General features: G+C 41.3%; 1 protein-coding gene across 2 annotated transcripts in view; it reads left to right on the top strand.

The window, feature by feature from the left end:
- EVA1A (eva-1 homolog A, regulator of programmed cell death) overlaps positions 1-13,164 on the top strand; it is a 74,567-nt gene that overhangs the window by 41,392 nt on the left and 20,011 nt on the right. The window contains exon 1 of one of the 2 annotated variants that reach the window (XM_061211313.1): positions 12,727-12,793. The exons of the other annotated variant lie outside the window; for it this stretch is intronic. The gene's annotated coding sequence lies outside the window, so the exon portion shown is untranslated. Of the gene's footprint in view, positions 1-12,726; positions 12,794-13,164 lie in introns of those variants that run through there. 2 annotated transcript variants of the gene reach the window in all.

Raw genomic sequence — 13,164 nt, 5'->3', positions numbered from 1 at the left:
CACATGAGGAGAGAGGCTGCAATGGCGACCCTGCCCTTTGCACGTCACTCAACGATGGTGCTTTTCTTCTATCGTGGTCCAGGCTTCCTCCAGGAGCATTCCAGGTTGCAGACCTACTCACTCCCATCCCCTCAGGCTGTCTCCTCACAGCCAACAGCAGTCCCCTCCCCGGGTCTGCTCCCCAAACCCCACGTTTTAGCACCCAGCTCCCATCCACACTGATGGACACATGTCTCAGGCTGGGGCATGCAGGGCTGTGGCATGGACCATCTGGGTAGGTCTCAGTCTGTCCTTCCTGCCACAGACCGGTTGCTGTGCTCTCCTCCAAGCCCCCGAAGCTCCCCTTCTGTCCCAGGTGATCTCCCCACTGGTGAGGGGGCTTCCCCAGATGCAAAAAGCTCTCCTCATCTTCAGCTCCCTGCTAGGGGTGCAGGTCCCATCCTGCTTCCTCTCCTCTTCCTTTTCCCTTCTTTCTTTCATCTTACCTGGTTACACAGGGATTCTTTTTGCACTTTCAGGTGTCTGAGGCGGTCTGCTAGTGTTCAACAGGTGTTCTGTGAGAACTGTTTCATTTGTAGATGTTTTCTCGATGCATTTGTGGGAGAGATGAACTCCACTTCCTTCTACTCCTCCGCCATCTTGATCCTTCGGATTGGCATGGATTTCTTTGAGTCTATCCTTTTGAGATTTGGTCAGCTTCTCATATCTGTAGATTTTTATCTCTTCCTAAATAGGGGAATTTTACAGACATTATTTCTTAATTTTTTAAAACACTTTTTCATTTCTGCCTGTTTTTTCCTCTCCTTCTTTGATTCTAATGACACGAATGTTAGATCTTTTGTTATAGTCTCACAGGTCCCTAAGGCTCTGTTCAATTTTTTTTAAATCTATTTTCTCCCTATTGCCCAACTGAGTAGGTTCTATTGTACTACCTTCCAGTTCACTGATTCTTTCCTTTCTCCTTTCCACTCTACTGTTGATCTCATTTACTTAGTTTTTAATTTTGGTTATATTTTTCAATCCTAAAATTTTCATTTTTTTCTTTATATCTTCCATTTCTCTGCTAAGGCTTTCTATTTCTTTGCTGAGGCATTCCATTTTTTAAAATTCATTTCAAGCATATTCATTATTGCTATTAGAAGTGTTTTTTATCATGGCTGCTTTAGAATCCTTGTCAGATAATTCTAACATCTCTGTCATCTTGGTGTTGGCATCTATTGACTGGCTTCTTATTACTGTTGGGTGAGCATGAGAGTTCCCGATCCCATGTGGTCTCCACTGACATGATGTTGGTGATGGTGGGGCTTCTAACCACTGAGGTTGGTGAAAGTCCTGACCCTTCACTAGGCCTCCTATTACACTACTCCAGCAGGGAGGGAGAGGAGCTGGGTGGGGGTGAAGTCTGGGCGTCCTGTGTGTTCTCCACTGATATTGCCAGGAAGAGTGGCTCATTACCAGCTGTCTGGGATGAAAGTTCCCTTTCCCTACTTGGTCTTCTCTAATGCCACTCTAATGGGGACGTTGGGGTGTCTTCTTTTAGTCTCTTGAGTATGGAAGTCTAGGTTCCCCACTCAGCCTTTGCTGTTATGGGTGTAAGCTGGGGCCACAGTTTTTCCTATGGTGTTTGGCTGGGGTAGAGTAGTTATTGTCTAAGAGTTTTCTGTCTCACTAGACCGTCCCTTAACTGGTCTTTTGACTAGAGAACATTCATTTGGTGGTTTTTTCTTTGTTTTCTTTTGTTTTGGTCTACAACTGTTAGGTTTGGTTTCTGGGTTACTGACTTCTTCAGCAGCTTCATCCCCATTTTATTTCAGCCATCTTGGTTTCAGGTACTTTCATCCTTTACCTGGACTATTGAGTTAACTCCTAGTGAGTCTTTCAGACTATAATCTATAATCTCTGACTTCTCCAACATACCCTCCACTTCTGCCAGTGTTTTCTTCCTAGGGAGCAGAACTGACCATGTCACCCTTCTGTTAATTACATTGTTCATAAAATAAAATTCCATCTCCTTTGTAAGGCACTTCAGATCCTCCAAGGTCCAATTCCAACTTTGCCTTTCCATCTTTAATTTCTAGTAAATCCTTCTGCCTACACTGTTGCTCTAGACATGCCATATACCTTACCTCACATTATTCCTTTTGTCTCTAGCACATTTCTTTACTCTGGGAAGTATGGTTTAGAAGTTAAAAGCACTAGAGATGGGCTGCCTGAGTTTAAATTCCATCTCCAATATTTTCTAGTTGAGTGATCTTGTATAGCACTACCTCTCTGTGCCTCAATTTTCCCATCTGAAAAATGGGAATAATAATAACACAGGATTGTTATAAATTAATATTCTTAAATTAAATATTCTTAAATATTCTACATAAAGCATTGCCTGGTTACAGAGGAAGGTCTCCATAAATATGAGTTATTAGTATAATTTGTATTAAATTAATACTCAGTAGTTCAATTTAAATCTTACCTCTCTATGAAGTTTTTATGAGTTCTGCCCACTGCTCTCCCATTATTGGAATTAATTACTCTTTCCCATCTGCACCCACGCCACTTAACTTACATTGCTTTTATACTTCATTCTGTTTGCTTAGCTAGGTTGCAAATCTCTCTCACTAACCATGTTTGTTCATTTTTAGATTCATTCAGTCAATGGAAGCATTCACTATGAGTCAAACACTAGATCACAGAGGTGTCTAAAACATTGACTCATATCCATGACAGAATTTATTTTAAAGAACTTATGTGCTCAGGCACTGTGCTAGGCAGCATAAATGGAGAAGGATGGGACATGAGATCCCTAAGGATTGAATGGTGGTAAAAAAAAAAATGGAGAGAGGAAGTATAAGTTTAGCAGGGAGGCTGAATAAAGGGAAGGTAATTTAAGGGTGAGAGCAGGACTTCCCTGGTGGTGCAGTGGTTAAGAATCCACCTGCTACTGCAGGGGACACGGGTTTGATCCCTGGTCTAGGAAGATCCCACAACTAAGCCCGTGTGCCACAACTACTGAGCCTGTGCTCTAGAGCCCGTGCGCCACAACTACTGAGCCTGCATGCTGCAACTACTGAAGCCTGCGTGCCTAAAGCCCATGCTCCACAACAAGAAAAGCCACTGCAATGAGAAGCCTGTGCACCGCAACGAAGAGTAGCCCCCACTCGCCACAACCAGAGAAAGCTTGCGCACAGCAACGAAGACACAACGCAGCCAAAAAAAAAATTTTTTTTTAAAAAGGGTGAGGGCAATTAAGCAAGTTTATTGTGGATAAGACCAGCAAATTGAAAGAGAGAGATTTTGACAGTGATTAGGAAAGAATGAGAAAATGTTTGAAAGAGAAAGACATGTGTGTGTGTATACATACATGTATGTGCACATATATGCATGTTTTTGTGTAAACACATCTCGTGTGTATATATGTAAATATATGATATATATATATACATACCTCACACACACACGGAGGTGGGGGAGAGAAGGGAAGGAGAAAGAGAGAAACTGCAAGTTTGAGAGAGAGAATTATACACATATATAATCTCTCTTTCTCTCCTTCTCTCTCTGTCTTTCTGTGTGAATAGTATATAGTAAAGTATATCTTTCTATCTGCTTACCTCTGTATAGATAGAGATGGAGATCAGTCAAACAAGAAAGGTAAAAGAAAGATGAATCACTGATGGAAAGAAATCTTATAGGAAGAAGGAGGAAAAGATTTGATCAAAAGCACAGGTAAAAACTCCCTTAGAGAAATGAGGGAGGAAAGTCAGGATCAGATGGAAGAGAAGGGAGTTACAGTTCATGTAAGTTGGCTGCTGTTTCCTCTGGGAAGATGGGAAGCACAAGAAGGATGAGGATGGAGAAGGGGGCTAAAAGAAAGGGGTAGTGGTTTGGTACATTTTCTCTTGGAAATGAGAAAGGACAATGCAAGGGACTTAGAAGTTTTCCTAGCAACATAAGGGCCTCACTGAGGGTGTAAACCAAACATTTACAATGGTGCTAATACAAATGATTTTTTTTTTTCAGAAACACTTAGCCTTTGGACAAGAAAGCTGGCAGGTGAGGGTTCGAGTGGTCTTGGGGCTAGGCCTGGAGATGGTGGGAGGGCGGCAGAAAGGTCCTGGTAAGAGCCAAGTGTAGTGTAGTTATAGTAGCCAGGCTGTGTAGAGAAAAGTGAATGGAGGATGAGACTTAACTGGGTGAGCTGGAGAGTATAAGAAGCTTGAGGAACCAGAGAGGTTGGAGAGCACATTTACTTTGATTCTAGGGGTGAGAGTAGTAGGAAGACAGAAAGATCTTGTTGAAGAGTGGGATTCCTGAGTGTGAGTCATTCATCCAACAGTCACTGAACATCGGCTTTCTCCATTTACTGTGGGAAGCTCTAGGAACAAAGAGAAGAATGGAGACCAGGTGGTCCCTGCCCTTAAGGAGCTCACAGCCCAGACTTCAGAGGTGGTGCCTTTCTAAGCGAAAACAAAGTCCAGGATATGTCTTTGGAAGTGGTTTACTGCAGTGGGTTGGAGGGGAGGGTTGGTGGAGCAAAGGAAGCCGCACAGCTGGTAGGCTAGCATGTTGGATGTGTCATCCATAGGTGTTTATCAGTTCTGTAGAGAAAGCCAGAGTTTCTCTCTGCTCAGTCATTTCTCCAGGGCCATGTGTATCCTCTTACCATCCTGTGAGGTGGGAGCTATTTTTCTTTTCTTTTTTTTTCTTTTTTTGGCCATGCTGCGTGGCTTGTGAGATCTTAGTTCCCTGACTAGGGATCGAACCCGTGCCCCCACAGTGGAAGCACGAAGTCCTAACCACTGGGGAAGGGAAGTCCCCAGGGAAGTCCCTGGGAGTTATTTTTCCATTCAAGCTTTTGCATCTCAGACTCCATGTGACCACACTGAGGTCAGTCCTTGCATGGTTTTCTTTAGTGTAGAGTGGAGAGAGAGTGGGACTCAAAGAACTGATTCCATGCTTTGGTGCATGAGTCTCTAAAGAACTACTGATCTTGTGCTTTTTTGCCCTTACCAGTAAAATGGAGATAGGAGGATGCCACAAATCCTTTGTGAGGCAGAGGCAGCTGGGATAAGTAAAGATGTAAATAAATAAGCAAAAGTCTGATGCTGCAGGAGCTGTCAGGAAGCAGTGATGATGAATGAGTGTGTATGCATGGAGCAAGGGGACTGCTTAGGGCTCTGGGACCTCTGTGACCGATTTCATTTTTTTCTACACAATTCTAAATGAAACTGGCAACCTAAAGGAGCTGTGTGTAATCTAGGTCTTTCAGAGACCCCTGGTGGCTTCTCTAGCTGGGTTGAACAGAGGCCTTGAGATTTCTTGATGGAAGATACAGGCTGTGGGAATCCACTTGGCAGCATGTCCAGGTTTTTTGTGCCCACAGAGCTGCATGAGACTTCATTTCATGGCCCATCTGGGCATTACTATCTGGAAACTAAAATTCCTCGCTTCCTGTTCCAGAGAGGCTGGCTTGCAAACTTCACTGATGAGGAGCCACACAGGAACCACTGTAGCTATTTTGTGGGTTTTGGCTGACAGGAGGGAAGAGGAAGCATACATCTTTTGATGTTTTACCCTTAGCTTCCCTTTTTGCTCTGACCTTGGGAGGTTGGTTTCTCTGGCTGTCTGGTTCAAATTCCAGATTAAACTCTGGCAGTGGACTTTATCTTTTCAGGGAATGCTATTTCATATCTTCAGGGGTCCAGACAAAGACCACCAAGGTTTCTCTGCTAAGCAGTTCATAACAACACCAGGTCTAAGGCATGATGTGATCTCTCAGCCATGTGATGGCTCTCTGATATTTTTTACGCCATTTTTCTTTTCTTTCAGAGCTTGAGAAGCCAACTGAGGCCAACCAAGTTTCAGAGCCTCTACTGTCTTATACTAGCATCTCCAAGGATGAACCATTCTAACCAGATACTCCTCTACTCTTAACAGTACACCTCTCCCCAGGTAGCTAAGGGGATAATAAGATTTTTTTGTTTTGTTTTTCGTTTATGTTTTTTTGGATGTGCTGCGTGGTACGTGGGATCTTAGTTCCCCGACCATTGATTGAACCGGCGCCCCTTGCATTGGAAGCACAGAGTATTAACCAATGGACTACCAGGGAAGTCCTGATAATAAGACTTTTTTACAACCCTTTGCACACCGTGTGATGAGATAGTCATCTGCATGATGGCTTATATACCAGGGATGCGCACTGCTGCTACTGAAATATAAGATGAAATGTACTATCACCAGGCATACTTCATTTTGTATATCCAGTGGTTACACTCAGTATAGGTGGGTAGACTCAAGGTTCCAGAGAATATGAATTTGCAGCACTGGGAAATAGGTTATCTCTAATATGGAAACCAGTGAAAATGGCATACAATGCATGCAATTAGTCATTCAGTTTAAGAGATGGTGCTTATAAGCCAGCTTGTCATCTTCATCAGGAGGCCAGCATGTGTACAGGAAGACAAAATTCTGAGAGGTAGGTGATGGAAAGAAGCTGTCTCTTCAATTGTGCCACAGGTTTTCAGTAATTAGGTGAAGGAGCTTTGGGTCATAGATGAAAGAAAGCTGTCAAAGAGTAAGAAATATAAGAATTAGTAGGTGCTGTCCAAAGAAAGTGTGCTGCAATGCTGGTTTACTGGCCCTAGAGTGTTCTCTAGACATAATTTCCCCCTAGAATGGTGTGGGGTTAATCTAATGGATAATCACAGGGAGAAAACCCTGGTTTTGAAAATATATGGCTGCTTAGTTGTAATTCTGCCCTAGCCAAGATAATCCCCAGGGTCAACTTGTCTAGAAGAGAATCTGATCTAGATCTTATGCCAGGTGACTCTCCAGTTATGAATTAATAAACTGGTATTGGTTGATGTTGTATTTTCTTTTTTCTTTCTTTTTTTAAAAATAAATTTATTTATTTTATTTTTGCATTGGGTCTTCATTGCTGCACTTGGGGTTTATCTAGTTGCAGCAAAGGGGGCTACTCTTCATTGCGGTGCATGGGCTTCTCATTGCAGTGTCTTCTCTTGTTGCAGTGGCTTCTCTGTTGTGGTGGCTTCTCTGTTGCAGAGCACGGGCTCTCGGCACGCGGACTTCAGTAGTTGTGGCGCATGGGCTTAGTTGCTCCGCGGCATGTGGGATCTTCCTGGACCAGGGCTTGAACCCGTGTCCCCTGCATTTGCAGGCAGATTCTTAACCACTGTGCCACCAGGGAAGTCCCCTGATGTTGTATTTTCTTGAGGGCTTGGTTGATGTGATTTGTTCTCCCAGAGTCTATTTACTTCTGGTCATGGAACATTGAATTGGTGGCCCGGAGCTTGGACCTGTGGTGTCCTGAGCAAGGCCGCTAGGAGCTGCCAAGCAGACCTCTCTCTGACACCTTTCTCGCTGTAATGGTGATGTGCATGAGGTTCACAAACACTGAGAGTTTCTTAAGTTGATCAATGAGGTAATGATGTTTGTTCTAGAACAGGGTTTCTCAACCTTGATGCATTAACATTTGGGGCCAGATAGTTCTTTGTTGTGGGGGTGCAGTATCCTTGCCTCCTACTAGATGCCAATATCAACCTCCACTGCAGTTGTGACAACAAACTGTACCCTGGGGAGCACACTGCCCAAGGTTGAGGATCACTATTTTAGGAACTAACCAGTGATAAGGAATTTCCTTGAGGACTAGAGCACAAAATTTCACTTGTAGGTGGATGAGTTCTTCATGCCCCTTACCTTTATATTGGTTAAGTGTATTAGGGTTCTCCAGAGAAACAGAAACAGAAACAAATATATATATATTTTTACATAAATATATAACAATAGATTATTATTATTATGAAGAATCGGCTCACATAATCATAGAGGTTGAGAAGTCCCATGATTTGCCATACACAACCTTGCAACATGGAGACACAGGAAAGCCAGTGGTGTAGTTCAGTCCAAGTCCAAAAGCCTGAGAACCAGGGGAACGAATTGTGTAAATCTCAGTCTGAGGCCAGAGAAGACAAGATGAGATGTGATGCTCCAACTCAGCAGTGAGGCAGGAAAAAAGAGGCAAGTTCCTCCTTCCTCTGCCTTTTGTTCTATTCAGGTTCTCAATGGATTGGATAATGCCCATTCATACTGGGGAGGGCAATCTACTTTAGTTAGTCCACCTATTGCTAATCTTATCTGGAAACACCTTCATAGACACACCTAGACATAATGTTTAATCTGGACATCCCATGGCCAGTCAAGTTGACTCAAAATTAACCATCACAGTAGGAGATGCAGAAATGTTTTAATTACAGGGCAAATCACCAGTGGAAAGTGTCTAGAACTACCTGGAGTTGTTTCATCACTATTAAGGGAGGGCTTAGGGAGAGGGTTTGGTAATAGAGTTTGGCTCTGGGAGTCATCACTTATCTTACTTCTGCAGACCTTATCTCATTGGCAGCTGCCCTGAACAGAATCTCATATGCTGAGTCCTGCCCTCTGTCTCAGTGTCCTCATGAAGGAGGATGTGCTGCACATGTCATGTGCAAAATGACACTTGCCTTCCTACCCTAGATCAGATTTATAAACGATGTATTAAGTGAAACTCCTCCTAAGCCTATGCTGTTATAATATCTGAGTGCTCAGGCTGAAGGGGATCACAGAGGTCAGGCAGAGCATTTTTCAAACTCTATTGGGCATCTTACAAAATGAGAGTTTGATTCCAAAGGTCTGGGTGCCCAAGATTATGCAGATCTAACAAGCTCCTAAGTGATGTCAATCCTGCTGGTCCTTGTACCACAATTTGAGTAGTAAGAATCTAGGCCAGAGGGCTGCAGACTATGTATGGTCCATGGACCAATCTGGGTCCACCACCTACTTTTGAAAATAAGGTTTTATTGTAACACAGCCACACTCATTCGTTTATGGTTGTTTGTGGTGGTTTTGACACCATGATGACAAAAGATGAGTAGTTGAGGCAGAGAGTATATAGCCCTCAGAGCCCTTTTATAGTAAAGTTATAAAGGTGTACTGACCCCGGCTCTACGTTGACTTGTGCTACATGGACCATAGGGGGTTTTCCTGGTCACTCTATAGGATAGCCCACCAGTAGTTGTCTTTCCTGACCCTCAGCCTGCCTTCTTTGTCCCCCTTTCTTTTACCTCTGGCTCCTGCAACCCTCTCCATTAGTGCCTGGGGCATGGAGAGACTTGCAGGAAGAATTTCTGTGCCATGGTTAAGCTTCCATCTTGCATGTGGTCCTTTCATAGTCCTGAGGAAGTACCCTGCTTGGCACCCCACTCAGAACCAGTCAGCCCTGGTGTCCTTTTAGTCTTCAAAGTGGTTCACTCTAAGACCTGTTCAGAAATACTCTCTGGAACTTACTCATGCATACAAAGCTCATGCCTAATTGCTCTTTCTGTTTTTCAGCCAGCCAGAATTTACTGAGAACCTCCTTTCATCAGGCACCATGCTAGGTACCAGGGTAATAAGGACTTGTAAGAAGTCTCTTCAGTAAACCAATAATTCCAATTGCAATATCATAGGTGCAATATTAGAAAAATATTCTAATACTTTGATAGATAAGAAAAGAGTCTGGAGGATTTGGAGCTTTACTGCATTAGACCTTTCTTTTTAAATAAAACATGAATTTTTATTAATTTTTACACAAACCCATTTTTGCATCCATTGACATGGTATGTTTTTCCTCTTAATCTATAAATGTGATAGATTACAATTATTTACATTCAATGTTTTTATAAGTGAGATAATAACATCTTTTACTTAAAATTAAGCCATATCCATAATTTGATATAAAATAGAATTTTATTGACTTCAATTTTTTAAATCAAAGTGTAGTTGATGTACAATATTCTATAAACTACAGGTGTAAAATATAGTGATTCACAGTTTGTTTGTTTTTTTAATGGAGGGCCAAGAGGTGTTAGTCTTTTCTTTTTTTTCTTTCTTTATTTTTTTTTGACTTGATTTCTCTAGGCGCACGGGCTTCAGTAGTTGTGGCTTGCGGGCTCTAGAGCGTAGGCTCAGTAGTTGTGGCTCATGGGCTAAGTTGCTCCATGGCATGTGGGATCTTCCTGGACCAGGGATTGAACCTGTGTCCTCTGAATTGGCAGGTGGATTCTTAACCACACTGCCACCAGGGAAGTCCCCACAGTTTTTAAAGGTTATACTCCATTTTTAATTATTATAAAATATCGGCTATATTCCCTGTGTTGTACAATATGTCCTTGTAGCTTATTTTATACATAATAGTTTGTACTTCTGAATCCCCTACTCTATATTGCCCCTCCCCCCTTCCTCTCCCCACTGATGCACTAGTTTGTTCTCTATATCTGCGAGTCTTCTTCTTTTTTGTTATATTCACTAGTTTGCTGTATTTTTTAGATTCCACATATAAGTGATATCATATAGTATTTTGACTTTAATTTTAATATCTTCATAATTCTGCTACCATTCCCATTAACTGAAAATCAATATTTGATTGCTGGATTCTCTAAAGAATCTTTAAAATTTAACCTTTAAAATTCATTGTTGTACCTCATCAACATCTTATATTTATTATTATTAATTTTAAAAATTGTGGTAAAATACGTATAACATATAATTTGCTATTTTAACCATTTTTAAGTGTACAGCTCAGTGGCATCAAGTACATTTACTTTGTTGTGCAACCATTATCATTATCCATATCCAGAACACTTTTCATCTTGCAAAACTGAAACTTTGTACTCTGTACCCATTAAACAATAATTTCCTATTTCTCCCTTCTCCCAACCCCTGACAACCATCATTCTGCCTTCTGTCTATGAATTTGACTACTCTAGGTGCTTCATATAAGTGGAATCATACCATATTTGTTCTTTTGTGACTGGCTTACTTCACTTAGCGTAATGTCCTCAAGGTTCATCCATGTTGTGCATGTGTCAGAATTTCATTCTTTTTTAATACTGTGAGTAATATTCCATTGTATGCATATACCACATTTTGTTTATCCATTTGTCTGTGAATGGACACTTTGATTGATTTATCTTTAGGCTGCCATAATAATGCTTCATCATAATTTGTGTACAAATATCTGTTCAAGTCCCTGCTTTCAATTCTTTTAGGTGTAGATCCAGAGGTGAATTGCTGAATCATATGGTAATTCTATTTTTAATTTTGTGAGAAACCGCCACACTGTTTTCCACAGTGCCTCCACAATTTTACCTTCCCATCAACAGTACAAGGGTTCCTCTCCAATCCTTTCCAACACTTACTATTTTCTGTTTTTTTTTTTTGATAGTAACCATCCTAATGGATGTGGGATGGTATCTCATTGTGTTTTTGATTTGTGTTTCCCTAATGATTAGTGACGTTGAGCATCTTTTCATGTGCTTATTGGCCATTCATGAATCTCCTTGAAGAAAGGTCTATTCAAATCCTTTGCCCATTTTTTAATCAGGTTGTTTGTTTTTTGCTGTTGTTGTGTTGTAGGAGTTCTCTATAATCTAGATATTAATCCCTCATCAGATATATGATTTGCAAATATTTTCTCCCATTCCATGGGAGAAAATTGCTTTTCACTCTGTTGATTGTATCCTTTGATGCACAGAAGTTTTAAGTTTTGATGTAGTCCAACTTATCTATTTTTATTTTGTTGCCTGTGCTTTTGGTGTCAAGTCCAAGAAATCATTTCCAAATCCAGTGTCATGAAGCTCTTCCTCCATGTTTTCTTCTAAGAGCTTTATAGTTTTAGCTCTTCCACTTAGGTCTTTTGTCCATTTTTAGTTAATTTTTTTTTAATATGGTGTAAGGTAAGGGTTGAACTTCATTCTCTTGCATGTGGATATCCAGTTTTCTCAACAAGACTATTCTTTCCAAATTGAATGGTCTCTTGTTGAAAATAGTTTAACCATATATGTAAGGTTTTATTTCTGAGCTCTCTATTTTATTCCATTTATCCATATGCCTGTCTTTATGCAAGTACTGCACTGTTTTGATTACTGTAGCTTTGTAATACATTTTGAAATGAGGAAGTGTGAGACTTCCAGCTTTGTTTTTTTTATTAGGATTGTTTTAGTAATTTGGATTGCTTGATATTCCATATGAATTTTAGTATGGATTTTTCTATTTCTGAAAAAAGGAAGTCTTTAGGACTTTGAGACTACAGTAGAACTTTTGAATTCTCTCTTACAGGAAACGTTAGCCAAGGAGGAGGGACATTTAGGCAAAAGGAAGGGCATAACTAAAAGCATGAAAAGATAAAAGAACTTAGTGTATTTGGGGAACTGAAAGTAATCTGGTATTGTTGAAGCATTAGGCATACTTGTATCTCTGTGTATATGTGTAAGAGTATAGACTTGGGTAGGAGATTTATTAAGAGCTAAAATAGAGGTCAGATATTGTGAAAGTGGATGTGTTTTGTGTTAAGAAGTTTAATGGGGATTAAACTTCTTAACATTAATGAAGGGTTGGACTATGGAGTGAAGTGATCAGATTTGTATTTTATAAAGATGACCCTGTTGGTAAGAGTGGGTGCTAGATTGAATAGGAAGAGGTATTTGCAGAAACACCAGATAGGAGACTGTTGGAAAACTCACAGAAATAAAATGATAAGACTTGCACTATAGTAGGATTAGTGGGGATAGAAAGGAGGGAATGGACCTGAAACAGCTTTGTCCTATTATATACTCAGAAATATTCCAGTGGCTTCACTCTCTTCCTAGGTCCTGAAGTCCTCAGACCTGCAGAGCAGTTTCTGAACTCAGGGTGGTGGTTCCAAGTCTTCACCTGTATCATCAGTTGTCACCTTTTAGGAACTCAAATGACTGCTGAAGACTCAGAGGTACAGGGGTCCCTCAGCAATAGCTAGCCCTTTCTCAGAGCCCCCAGGCTCCCACTCCTCATCTGCCACTCTCTGGGCCTCTGGCTACTCCAAGGACCTTGTGTTCATTTCTGTCCTACCTATGGGTTGGTCTGTCTTTTCTTGCTTTGGTCTTCCTTGAGCCCACTGGAATTCACCAAAGTGAGAGTTGTCTTATCTGTTGTGACCCATTCCATCCACCTATGGAATTGCAGCTCTCCAGGCCCTCTAAATGTGATCCATGTTACCAATGTCTGTGACCCACCTAAGAACTTGTTTCTTCTGCAAGGACTGGAACCTTCTGCTTCCCTAGCTTTCCCTAACGTGACATCCTTCCATACCCTGTGACTCAG

The sequence above is a fragment of the Eubalaena glacialis genome, chromosome 14 (assembly GCF_028564815.1).
Source record: "Eubalaena glacialis isolate mEubGla1 chromosome 14, mEubGla1.1.hap2.+ XY, whole genome shotgun sequence".
Lineage (NCBI taxonomy): Eukaryota > Metazoa > Chordata > Mammalia > Artiodactyla > Balaenidae > Eubalaena > Eubalaena glacialis.
This window is presented reverse-complemented; position numbering and strand designations above follow the sequence as displayed.